Genomic DNA, 12981 nt, shown 5'->3' with positions numbered 1-12981 from the left:
CCTCACTTCATATTGCAAGTCCTGTTTGTATAAGACTAACTTACCTTTAATTTCTCTAGAAAATTGTCAACAATTTCTCTTAATATTAAATGATTGTTATATACCGTGTATCAATGCTTAAACAAGGTTTTTATATTATTTGTAATTTGTTATAATTATTTAAACTGCAGATGTTTTTGTTTTAATTTTTAAGATTGTACAATTATTGATCTTAAAATGTTTTGTGATAATTTAAAGCTTTTCTCCCTGGGCCTCCACTGAAAATGGACTTCTATCCATTAGGACTTTCCCGGTAATCAAATGTCAAAATATTAATGAGTTCTGTACCAGTTGGTGTAATTGTCTTCATTCTTTCATTTTCCAGTGCTTGCTTTATCCCTTTTAATGTACCAGTGGATATAATTCTGGCCGGGCACAAGTGCTTCACAAAATATGCATGCATATATGCGAGCGCGCATGGGTGTGTGTATGTATACACACACACAAACACACGAAAAACCTGCTTACACTTTATGTTCAGGCATGTCTTTGGATGTAAGAAGAAAGGGAGAAGTCATTAAAATATCATAAATAATCATAAATGAAAGAGCTGTCTGACATTGAATTATGGGGATGGTCAAATCTGAGACTCTGTAACATGGTCTTCTGATGGATAGAGCACATGCTGCTAAGTACCTGGACATTGTGGCAGCTTCTTATAAAAGCCTTATTTTACATCATCCCGTCTGGTGTAGTATTTTTGACTTTAAGATTTCTGGCAGATTGCGTCTATATGGGTTTGCTTTGTTATTTGGTTACCTGATTCACATCACACTTAGTTGCTAGTTCATTTAGGACTAAAGATTTCTAGCAGGGCGGCTTTTATTTCTGTTTTGTTATAACAGTGTATTACAAGTTGCGATATATGAACTTTGCAAACAGTTTTATGACTGCACTATTATCTGTTTGTGTAGAAGACAAACAGAAGATCTGATGTTGTTCTTTTCATTCTTCCTCAACGAAGAATCGGCCACATACTTTAGACTTTGGATGCAACTATTGAGATCCTCCTACCACCCATAGTGTCCCCAATACCGCAGATCTCGTTTACCACCATTGTGCTAATACATAGGGTCCTTCTCTTGAGCATTTTGTAAAGCTTTTCTATGTCTTTTTCATAAGTGAAAGTTAACTTTTTTTATCCTAAATTCCTGCCCTTTTTGTCTACAACCTCCCTCTTAGTTTCCCTGTTTTTTTTTGTCAGACTAGTTACTATACTTTATGTATATCCTTATTGTTACCATACTTGGTAACTTTCTTTTCTATACCCTTCTGCCCTTCTACCCACTGTTACAATGTAATTTTTTATTACCATTGCTGGTAATTTCTTCTTTCAATAATTAAAAAATGTGTTATTCCTGTGTAATTTCCTCTCTATCATTGTTCATCTGTTATGGCTGACAAGCTGACAGGATTTAAAAAGTGCACTTCCTGTGGGCATAAAATCCCTAACTTGGATGCCCCCAAGGAGTGCGTATATTGCCTCAGAGCAGCTCATTTAAACACCAAGTAATTTATATGTGCTGCCTTTAACACTAGAGTGTTTGCTGATAGATGCAGCAGACTTATATTGAAGGGTCTTCAGGGTCTCAAACTCCCAGTAAAAGCTCATTTGGAGCCTAGGAAGCACTCCCTGTCAAAGTCCCCCAGAATTTCCTCAAACGTTGCAGAGATTTTATATCCGACACCGTCAGACCAGAAGTTACACTCCTCAGATCCAAAATCTTTGGATCCTAAAGCTTTGGATTTCATTGTGATTTCGGCAACCCCTACAGCTCAGGTGTCTGATCCCATGCCCTCAAATCTGAAACCCAGTACTTCATGTACTCCAAGAGCTCGCACCCCAGACATAATTTTGGATCTGGTCTCCCCTAGGATCCAATCTGCTTTCTTATAACCTCCCAGAAAGTACTCTAGGCCCCAGTGTACCACATCCTCCAGAAGTCTGTCATAAGGAGATGTAGATATGATGATCCAAAATTTCCTCAGAGCTCAGATCCAGATGGGGGTCATTTCAGCTTCGTCCGCTATTGGATCCAACCACTTCTCACACAGTACTGTCTCCTCCTTCGATCTGTCCTTTGGTTTCAGAGCCCCAGGTTCTGACAGCTCCGAGGGGACCAGAGGAAGTCACTTCCTTGATGCCGACAGCATCTTTGACCAGTTCTGCTCCTATTCCATCAGATCAGAATGGGTCCTGGAGTTGGAGTGGCAGCTTTGGATCCATGGGGCTGGGTTCGACTCAATGATATCGGCTCCATTCCTGCTTCTGGGAGCCTTGGCAGTGGACAGCAGAGGTCTGGTCCTTTCCTCCAGGCATGTATCCGGTTGTAGTCATGATCTACCTGTACTGGAAGTCACCGGTCTGGTAATGGTGCCCATGGATTCTCTGGGTCCATCTGCTTTCGAGGTCATGGAAAGGGCTTTTTCTCTTTCTAGAGATCAGGTCTCACATCTCTCCGATCCACTTCCTATTCTCTCTTTGGTTCTGAGCTCTTAAGTCCTTCAGGCCTATTATACATATTCCACAGGGACAGCCAGTTCCAGCTGCCTTCCAGTCAGTTCCTTTAGAGGAACTCCCCCTGTCTCCTGATACCGAACCTGAACATCCCCTGGAGGAGATCCATCGGAAGAGAATGTGCAAAAGGAGGCACATAGATTCCCCATTGGAATCTGTCACCAAGGATACTGATTTTGAGGAATAAGATGGGTCCCCCAGATCACCACCGGATGATGTCTCTTTTGGAGACATATCAGAGATCTTTAGGCAGAAAGGTGGTTGGTCTTCTGATAAGCCTTCACCAGAGGAATCAGTATTTTTGGAAACTGGTTCTGGCCCATCTACGTCATGGGTTAACCTCCCGGTGGATGAGCTCATTGATTTAGTTTCTTGCCAGTCATAGAATGAGCCAGATTCCATTGAGCCTATAGCAAAGCAACCTGACAAATTCCTAGCTCCCCCTAATGATAGGCCACACTGGAGCAAAGGAGTCCTTGAAGATGCTGTGGTGGTGATGCTGGCCACTAAAAAAAATCTAGCAGAACAGAGCTCATCTGTCCTCCTGCCATACAGAGAGTCTAGGTCACTGGACAGATTCCAGAAGCAAGTCTTTCCCTCAGTGACATTCACCTTGAGGTCTCTTAAATATCTGGCACAATTCACAAGACTATGGAGAGAGCTGACCAAAGAGCTATCAAATTCTCTGAGTCCAAGTCTGTAGAGGATTTCAAAAGATCACCTTCTCAGCTGGCCTCTCTCATCAATTTCTAGTGTGTCCATGAGGTTGAGCTCTCACAGGTTGCCAATTCAGGCATTGCCATAATATGACAAGCCTGGATGCAGCTATGCAATTTTGCAGAGGCCTTTCAAGATGTCTTTCATCAACACTTCTTTTGATGGAACATCATTATTTGGGCCGTTTGTGAAAGAAATGCTTACCCACAGCAAACAAGGAAAGACTCTGCCTGCCATGGGAATCAAGTTTTCTACCCCTCAATGAACCTTCTCTAGAAATCAGAGACTCAGTGAAAAGATGTGGTTCCGCAAATCTCAGGGACATTTCCAAGACCCGCACTTGGACAACTCCTCCAGAGGCAGAGGAGACAGTTCTAATAGTAGACATCACCCCAAAGACAGATGAGGGCCGCAAAGTTAGGGTTTCCACAATTCCTTTCTGGACAGACCTTTTCATTGTTCCTGAAGTGCTGCCAAACTGCCCACCTTTGGCAATCTGGACAATTGGCCTTCCACCCAGACGCCTGGGATACTATAACAAATGATTCCTTGGTGCTAAAAAATAATATACAGAGGCTACTCCATACCATTTTCCCAACCCCCAATCTGCAGATAGAAAAAAAAGTTTACCGATGTTCTACCCAGTCAGAAGAAGGTGGCAGCTCAAGAAATTCAAAAGCTGCTATACAAAAGAATCATTCAAGAGGTCCCACCAGACCAAATAGGATTTGAACTTTACTCATGCTTCTTTTTAGTGCCCAAAAAATACAGGAGACCCAAGACCAATTTTGAAGCTGAGCAAACTGAATCTGTATGTGAAAAAGTCAAAGTTCTGAATTTTCATGGTCCAGTCCATTCTGCCATTTCTTTGCAAGGACGATTGGATGTGCTGCATAGCTCTTCAGGATGCATACGATCAAATCAAAATAGACCGGCATTCCTGAAGACACTTAACACATTCAGCTGGGAGCCAGTCAGTACCAATTCAGTACCTGCACTTTGGATTCACCACAACCCCCAGGATGTTCACCAAAATTTATGACCGTGATGACATCTCACTTGAGACTCAAAGTATTCAGAGTGTTTCCATGTCTCAACGACTGGCTCCTCACCACCACCTCTATGCATCTCCTTCAACAGTCCAGGGACTATTTGCCCCAGATTTGTCACTCACTGGAAATAACAATCAGTTACGCCAAATCAAATCCGACACCAGTACAGAACTTGGAGTTTATTGGCACACATGTGAACATGCCAACTCACTGCATAGACACACTCAGATCTCAGGTTCATCAGATTCTTTCCCATCCATCTCCTCCAGTCAGATTCATTCTTCAAGTGCTGGGATCTATAGCAGCAGCAATAGTAATACTTCCCTTAGCATGAAACTATATGTGTGTTCTTCAGTGGACTCTAGCTGTTCAGTATTTTATTCTTTGACAACCCTTATCCTTTCAAGTCAAGCTTACATTGATTTGCAAACACCACATCCATTGGTAGATTTAGTCACAAAACATTTATCTAGGTCAACCCTTTGTTCTGCTGCCTCCATTGGCCATGATTACTACAGACACCTACCAATTTAGGGTGGAAGAGCATTACTTGGGAAGGACAATCCAAGGCATGTGGTCCTCCCAAGAAACCAATTTGAATATCAATGTCCTGGGAATGAGAGTGGTCCTATTAGTGTTGCAGTCATTCCAAGATGCTCTTCTGTAGGGACTGTTGCAGTTCAGACCAACCACATGTCTGTAGTCTGGTACATCAACAAACATGGTGGAACCCAGCCTTGCCTTCTCTACAGAGAGGCTGTGAGAGTATGGCAATGGGTGATTTCCACCAACCACTTTCTAGTTGCAATCCACATTCCGAGGAATACCCAACATACTAGTGGACAAACTAAGCAGGGCCATTCTGATTCCTCACGAGTGGTCTCTCAAACAGTCAGTGATGGAGGAAATTTTCCATCATAGGGGCCAACCTTGCTGCAACCTCTTTGCATCCCCAGCAGGAAAAAGTGCAGTAGCCCTGATCCCCCCTCAGGGGTCATTAGCAAGAGAAACGCTGTAGTCCACATTTGTCCATCTGGTCTCCTTTATGCATATCCCCCACTTCCCTTGATCCCCAAATTCCTAGAGAAAGCAATCCAGTTGAAGTGCTCAGTCATTCTCATTGCCCCCCCTACTGGCCTTGACAGGTGTGGTTCCCATTCCTTTGGTTTCATCTTTGCTATCCTCCCTGGATACTGGACCAAACTCCAGATCTGCTCTCACACCCCTCAAGGATGAATCATCCCAATATCTCAGCTCTCATATTAACAACATGATTTCTCCAGTTTCAATAATAGCCTGACAGCCCATATTTTCTTCTCCAGTGGGTACCATTCTGTTGCCCTTGGAAAAAGACTCAGCCAAGAAGGTGTGCAAGAGTAAGTGGAAAAGATTTTCCTTGTGGGCATTGAAAAATTATATTGTCCCTTTTTCTGCAGTACGTTCTGTTCTTGATTTCTTGGCTACACTTTCAAAGAAGGAGCTACTTTTTCTATGATTAAACTACAATTGGCAGCAAGTTAAAATTTTCATACAGGAGATAAAAATTACTTTTTGGCCTCTTCTAAGTTATGTAAAGCTTTTCTGAAAGGCACCTTTCTCCTTAGACCTCCAATAAAGGGTCTGTCACTTCCCTGGGATATGACAGTGGTGCTGCAAGGTCTGACTCAGAACCCCTATGAACCTTCAGCAAATTATTTTTTTTAATTTCTCTCATGGAAAACGGTCCTTTTAGTCGCTATCACTTCTGCAGAAAGAATTTCACAACCCAGGATGTTTTATCAAAGGCTCCCTACATTATTTTCCACAAAGACAGAGTAACTTTAGAAACAAACCTTTCCTTTTCACCTAAGATGGCTTCAGAATCTAACATTAACCAATCCATTCTTTTACTGTCTTTCTTTCCAGTTTTTCAAACAAAGGACAATACATGCTACATCTTGTGGATGTGCACAGACAATTACGATTTTCTAATTTGTTTCGTTTAAATACAACCATATCAGATATTTGTATCTTTTCATCAAACCAATTGGGTTATCCAGTGTCTAAGGTTACATTGGCTAAATGGATAACTGATTGCATTTCTTGGATCTATTCTCAACAAGGTATTTCCTTACCAAGGCCACCTAAAGCCCACTCAACTAGATCCAAGGCCACTTCATCTGCCTTTGTGTCAAGAATATTTATTGATATTTGCGCAGCAGCCACATGGTCCAATGTTTATACTTTTGTCACTCATTACAAATTGGATCTAATATGATTAAAAATAATGAAGGGCTGTACAATAAATATTAAATTCATTGTTGATCTGTTCAGTTCTGTAGATGCCAAGGTAATGAGAACCTGCAAGAAAGTGGTCATTCTAGGCTAACAGTTTCACGTTGCAGTGCATCGTGGAAATAAATTCCTTGATGTCCTTTCAGCAAGGTAACTGTAGTTTGAAAAATAAACCAGAGAAAGTTAAATATAAAATTATGTTTACCAACAGTGTCCTTGACAGAAAAAAAAAATTAAATGCTTGCTGGTCCAGAAACCAAATCACTGGAACACAGAGGTGATACAGTGTAGATTAACTATTTAAACTTTTATTAACAGGAGCCTTTTGTCACAAGTTACTAAGTTATTGATGTCATATGCTGTGCTTTAGTTACTAGCTTATGCCTAGTAAAGGAGAAGAAAATGCTTAATTTCTTATTTACTAAAAGAAACAAAAAAATATCAGTGTAGGAAAAAAAATCGTATGCAGCTCAGAAGCTTAGAAATATGATGACCATACGTCAGGAAAAAGTTATGCCTTTTGGGATTCAGAAAGGAATAGTGAGAGTGCTAAGCCTTAGCACGAGTGACCGTTGAAGTAATCCTTTCTAATTTGGAGACAGGCCTACCTTAGTGATTTTACATGGTGTGGGCTGTGCTGATGGCCAAACTGATTTGAAAATGAGGCATTCTAGGGGAGTAGCTAATGCTAATTAGCCATGGACTCTGTCCCAGAAATGCCTGCAAGAAGGGACTTACACTGCCGAGCAACTGAGAGAATCACTGTGCTGCATAAATTAGTACAGATAGCCATTATAATTAACACGGTCAATGGTAGAGACTGTGTTATAGGTAAGTTTAGGGAAGTTCAGAATAGCAGTAGTAGTAGTAGTGGGGGTATGTGGAAAAGTGTGCAGTGTTGTGTGCGTCTTTGTGTGTATGTGTATGCACTTGCATGTCTACAGAGTTATACATGGTGTCGTGTGTGTGTGTGTGTGTGTGTGTGTGTGTGTGTGTGTGTGTGTCTTTGTCCATATGATTGTGTTCAAGTGTGCGGGGGGGGGTCATTTTGCGTGAATATTTGTGTGCGTGTGGACAGAGAAACAAAGTCAGCATTCTTTAGATGTTGATAGTCAACTCTGGTATGATGTGGACAGGTTTGTATAGTTTATAAAATGTATCTCATTTACTAAAAGAAGTGAAAGCAGAAAGTTTACTAATGGTGGCTGTCAAAGTGACTTTTTGGTTTTACAGGTGTTAAAAAAGTCTTTTGGACAGTCCCACAAAGGTAGTGTTTCTTTTCATGATCTATCCTTAAGTGACAGGTGTATGGCAGCCACTTGGTCCTTCTATACCTTCACAAACCGCTATAAGGTAGATATGTCATCTAGGTTGTCATTCATGGGCTATGTTGAGCCATGGGATATTCCCATAGAACACTCACAGAAGAGCATATAGTAGGAAACTAATAATAAAACAACTAATAATTCAGGAATGTTTTATTGCAAACGCTGACACTATCTAGTACCTCAGCTGATGCCATCTATGGACAGTCGCTCTCTCTAGCACCTCAACTCATGCCTTCTTTGGACACTCACATTGTCTAGCACCTCAGCTAACACCTCTGTGGACACTCGCACTTTCTAGCACCTCAGCTAACACCATATATGGACACTTACACTCTCTAGTGACTCTGCTAACAGCATCAATGGACATTCACACTCTCCAGCACCTTAGCTAACACCTTCTATGGACACTCAGACTCTCTAGCGCCTCAGATAGTGCCATCTATGGACACGCAGACTCTCTAGCGCCTCAGATAGTGCCATCTATGGACATGCACACTCTCTAGCGCCTCAGATAGTGCCATCTATGGACATGCAGACTCTAGCGCCTCAGATAGTGCCATCTATGGACACTCAGACTCTGTAGCTCCTCAGCTAACAGCTTCTGTGGACACTCACACTATCTAGTGACTCGGCTAATGGCATCTATGGACACTTAGACTCTCTAGAGCCTCGGCTAATGCCTTCTGCAAAGATAAATAAAGATATACACGTATATATTTTTGTTTTTTATTTTTAATAAAGAGTGTTTTTTTTTTTTTTTTTTTGCAAAAATGTGGTACACTGATAGAGGCATGTTTTGCCCCTGCTTATGCTAATTTATTTATAGGTATGATTGAGTAAGGGTTCTTATATAGGTTAGAATTTTTTCAATGATATGTTTTATTGTATTATCAACTTATTGATGATTATATTTGTGTGTAAGGGTAACCCTGATGAGGGGATTCAGTTTCTAAGAGTTATTAATGACAACCCATTTGGACTATCCTTTACATATACTGTAACCCTAGGCAAATTAATTTTTTAGATGTTAATTTTGTTGGCAGTCCTGGTTCATATATTACTAAATTATATCAGAAACTGACAGTCCCTTATATACCATAAACAAACATAAAATAATAAAATGTTTAATAGTTCAGGAACATTTTATTGCATACGCAACCTCTCTAGTGCCTCAGCTAATGCCTTCTGTAGAGATAAAATAACTAAAACAAACTGTTTAATTAAAGCACAGATTAAAACATTCAACCAATTAAAACACAGAAACAATTAATTCCAACATCTTAAAGAAACATTAAATCAAAACACTTTTTCCAAGTACATTCATTACTTAAACCGTAAGGTTGCATAGTATGATATTTCCAGTTGTCAACTCCTGCATATTAAAAAAGCATTGCCATATGGTGAACTCCTGAGAATAAGAAAGATCTGTAGTTCTAGTATGAATTTTTTTAAAGGAAGTTAAGACAGCTATACAAACATACTGCAGTTCTGGATATGATTTGGACTAAGCCTCGAGGGCTTATTACAAAGTGTTAAGTTTTGATAGGGAAACTTTATTATGTAAAGCTACTACTTAGAGTCAATGATGATTGTTTTGTACAAAATTTTAGGTAACATGAACATAGTCCTAAATTATATTTAGTTACTGACTATAATAGCTTTACAGATACGCAATATGGTAAGTAAGAAAAAATGCTGGAGATAAGTGGAAGAAGTTGCATCTTTAAGGAAATTATTTTGTGAGTGTATCAGAGGAAGAAATATAAAAGATCCTTTAGTTCTTCGCCATTAGGTTAGGAGGTGCAGTGAAGTATGAGTGTGCAACAGATGGGAACTTCCCCCTGTGATCAAAGTTGCAGCTGTAATGCGGTTGTTAGGGTCATTGGTAAGATAGATGGTAAAAACTTTGAGCCAGTAGGTAGATTTACTCGTGGGACTGTAGCAGTTATTTATGCCTTGCTTTATCAGTGCGTGCTGGTTTATATTGGTCAAACCAGTAGGAAATTTAAAACTGGACTTCAGGAACGTATTTGGGATATTAAATGTAATAATGTAATAAAGAAAATAGTCCAATGACTAATCATTTTTGTTTGGTCTATAATGGGGACAACAGTATACTGCAAACTACTGTTTTGGAACAATTGTTTGTACATGAAAGGGGAGGTTATACATTGAAATTTATACACACACACACACACACACACATATATATATATATATATATATATATATATATATATATATATATATATAAAATGAAACTTTACTCATAGTAAAATGTAATAACTTGCAACTTTGTGGTTTGTACTTGGAAATGCATTTTGATATAATGTTTCTTTAAGATGTTGAAATTAATTGTTTCTGTGTTTTAATTGGTTGAATGTTTTAATTTATGCTTTATTTAAACATTGTTTTAATTATTTTATCTCCGTAGAAAGCGTCAGTGGAGGCAGTAGAGAATATTTGCAATAAAACATTCCTGAACTGTTTTCCATTTTATTATTTTATGTTCATTTTGTGGTATATAGGGGACTGTCTCTTCCCACTTCTGGCAGCTAGAGATTGGCAGTGTCAGATTTGGAGTTTTCTGGAAGGGCTGTTCATCACGAGAGTTTATGGGGATGGGGTTCGCAACTTGAGATAATTCTCTGGGTCTTGTAGTCCTAACATGAGTGGGGCTAGGCCGCAGCAGTTCTCGCAGCCAGAATTTCTCACAGATACAGCACTACTAAGGTGAGTACACATAACTTATCCACCGCATACACGTATGCAAAATACATATCTACGTCAGGCAGTTGCATCAGAAACCTAACACACACTTTGAGAACTCAGGCATGCTAAAGTAACAAGTCTTTAAGATTAAAGTTAGTACACCGTTCACATTTTCATTACTACAATCTTGTTAAGATGAGCATTTTTGGAGTAAGGTTCAGAAGAACTTTAATGCAAACTAGCAATAAAAATAAAAAAAATAAAAAAATAGTCGCGCTCAGAATTGAAAGCTGTTTTGGAAGCATTCTTTGGCTGAGGACTGTTTCCTGAAATATGAGATTTATGTTCACATACTTTTAGCATCAGCAAAAGGAAGGTAAGCAGACCTGGTTTTCCCATGTTCAACCTCCTCACATGATTGCAGTTCCTAATTTCATATTGTACAAGATTTGTTTTTTTTTTTTTAGGAAGCAGTTGCATACTGTGACTGAAAACAGGTTTGTGTTGAGTCTTTGGGGCTTGGACTAGAGGCAAGCAGTAGAGACAGTTACTGAACGAACAAGTTGCTCAGTTTGTAACTGTAGTTCTAATGAATGTGTTTATTCCCTTTGAGCTTCCCCTACTGGAATAGCTGTTGCTCTTCAGTCATATCAGCATGCCAGGATATTGTCAGGGGAAACCCTTGCCAGTCAAATCTGGCTTTACTGCTGCAGTTGCCTCTCCCTTCCCATCTTCCTGTAGTTTGTCTGTGGCTACTGTGGGTTCCTGGGCAGTACTATAGTCTTGTACCCCCCACTCCCCAGCAGTGTATAAGGAAGTATTTTCTTATATTATTCCTGAAGAATCCCCCATCCATTTTGTCACTGATACCTATGCCTCAACCCCTCTCTCTTTTCTATTCCCATTGCTGTCTTGGTAGTTCTATGTTACACAGTGTCAATCAACTTGTTGTTCCTCTCCTGAATCTATCACAGCATTCCACATAAAGCCCCACTAGCATCCTATGTAATAAGAGAATGTCATCTTTATGTCCGTGATAATGCACTCAGGGATTTTTTTTTTTGCTTTCTCTCCATTCCTCTTGTTTTCCATTATGTTGTTCCACCTTGGGATTTTTATAGCTTGTTTTCTTCCTCCTTTCCCTTGGGAATTATTTTTTATTAATATTTATATTGTTACTTAATAGTCACCCAACCACACATTTTGCAGTTTTTCATGTTGAATCCTAGCTACCAGCAGTCCAGTTGCCTTGCACATTGCAGTAGATGATGCTGGGGTCTGCCTTTTTCAGCTATCACAACCACTTCAGTCTAGTTGTCATCAGTGAAGGGTTGTGTTACATTATCAAGTAACAGCTGCACAAAATTACAAATGGATGAAAACAATCATCCAGATGAAAAAAAGTCAGCAACAAAAATTTTAGAAGTAGGAAAGCTGCCTGCACCCCATGTGAGGGGCTTTGACTCCACTCTCTTACTTGTATATACCAACTTCATATTTGAACAAATAAAGAGGAGGAAAAAAACAATGAATCACTGTCACTGTTACCATAGAAACAGCACTGGCAATATTTGCAAACACCAGTCCACAAGTTGCAACTTGTCCAGTTGTGTTAATGGAGTTGCAACATTATCCCCTGGTTACCTGACCACTAGTAGAACAATGTTGATGAGTAAAGTGATGTGTGACATAGGAGTCAAGAAGTGGACCTTGATTCATTAGCTCTGAATAAAAAGTGATGACATTGTAGTGGAGGGAACGGTGAAGTTATTAAACATGCTGATGGAATAATAATGACGATTTTATTAATATTAATAATATGGCTACTATGACTTCTACTAATAAAAGAGCATCATTCTGTGGCATTCCAGTCTGAAGAGAGTGGTATGTGTCCAGAGGAGGAGGAGTCAGGTTTCCTGATAATTGTACTGTGGGCACAAGGAAGGATAAGATGACAGCAAAAACATTCCCTTTTTTTTTCAGGATGATACTTAACTGACATGCCCCAAGAATAGCGTAGTTAGGGTGGGGTGAAGGGGCCAGCTGCCCCGGGTGGAAGGTCTTAGAGAGTGCTCATGTTGGAGTTGATGGGCACAGAAAGGGAACTTGGCTGGATTCTGAGCTTTAGGAGCATCTGCCAGAACAGAACACATTTTTTTTTTGCTCTCAGCTTAGAGTTGAGGGGTGCCTCATGAGGAAATGTCACTGGGCTCTAGATGAGGCATCTATGACTCTTTGCCCCTATACACTTACCAGTCAAAATGTCAGTGTTTTAATTGTCCAGTAGTCCATTTAAGGAGCTGTCCGGTGGCACTTATGTACTGTGGCTGTTGGGAAGACA

At 39.9% G+C, this 12981-nt stretch overlaps 1 protein-coding gene across 4 annotated transcripts in view; it reads left to right on the top strand.

The window, feature by feature from the left end:
- ASAP1 (ArfGAP with SH3 domain, ankyrin repeat and PH domain 1) overlaps positions 1–12981 on the top strand; it is a 2547392-nt gene that overhangs the window by 678726 nt on the left and 1855685 nt on the right. The window lies entirely within an intron of this gene.

This window comes from Protopterus annectens, chromosome 3.part1 (genome assembly GCF_019279795.1).
Source record: "Protopterus annectens isolate FY-2018-M chromosome 3.part1, PAN1.0, whole genome shotgun sequence".
NCBI classification, from domain to species: domain Eukaryota; kingdom Metazoa; phylum Chordata; order Ceratodontiformes; family Protopteridae; genus Protopterus; species Protopterus annectens.
Note: the sequence above shows the minus strand (reverse complement) of the source record. Positions and strands in the feature narration are given on the sequence as shown.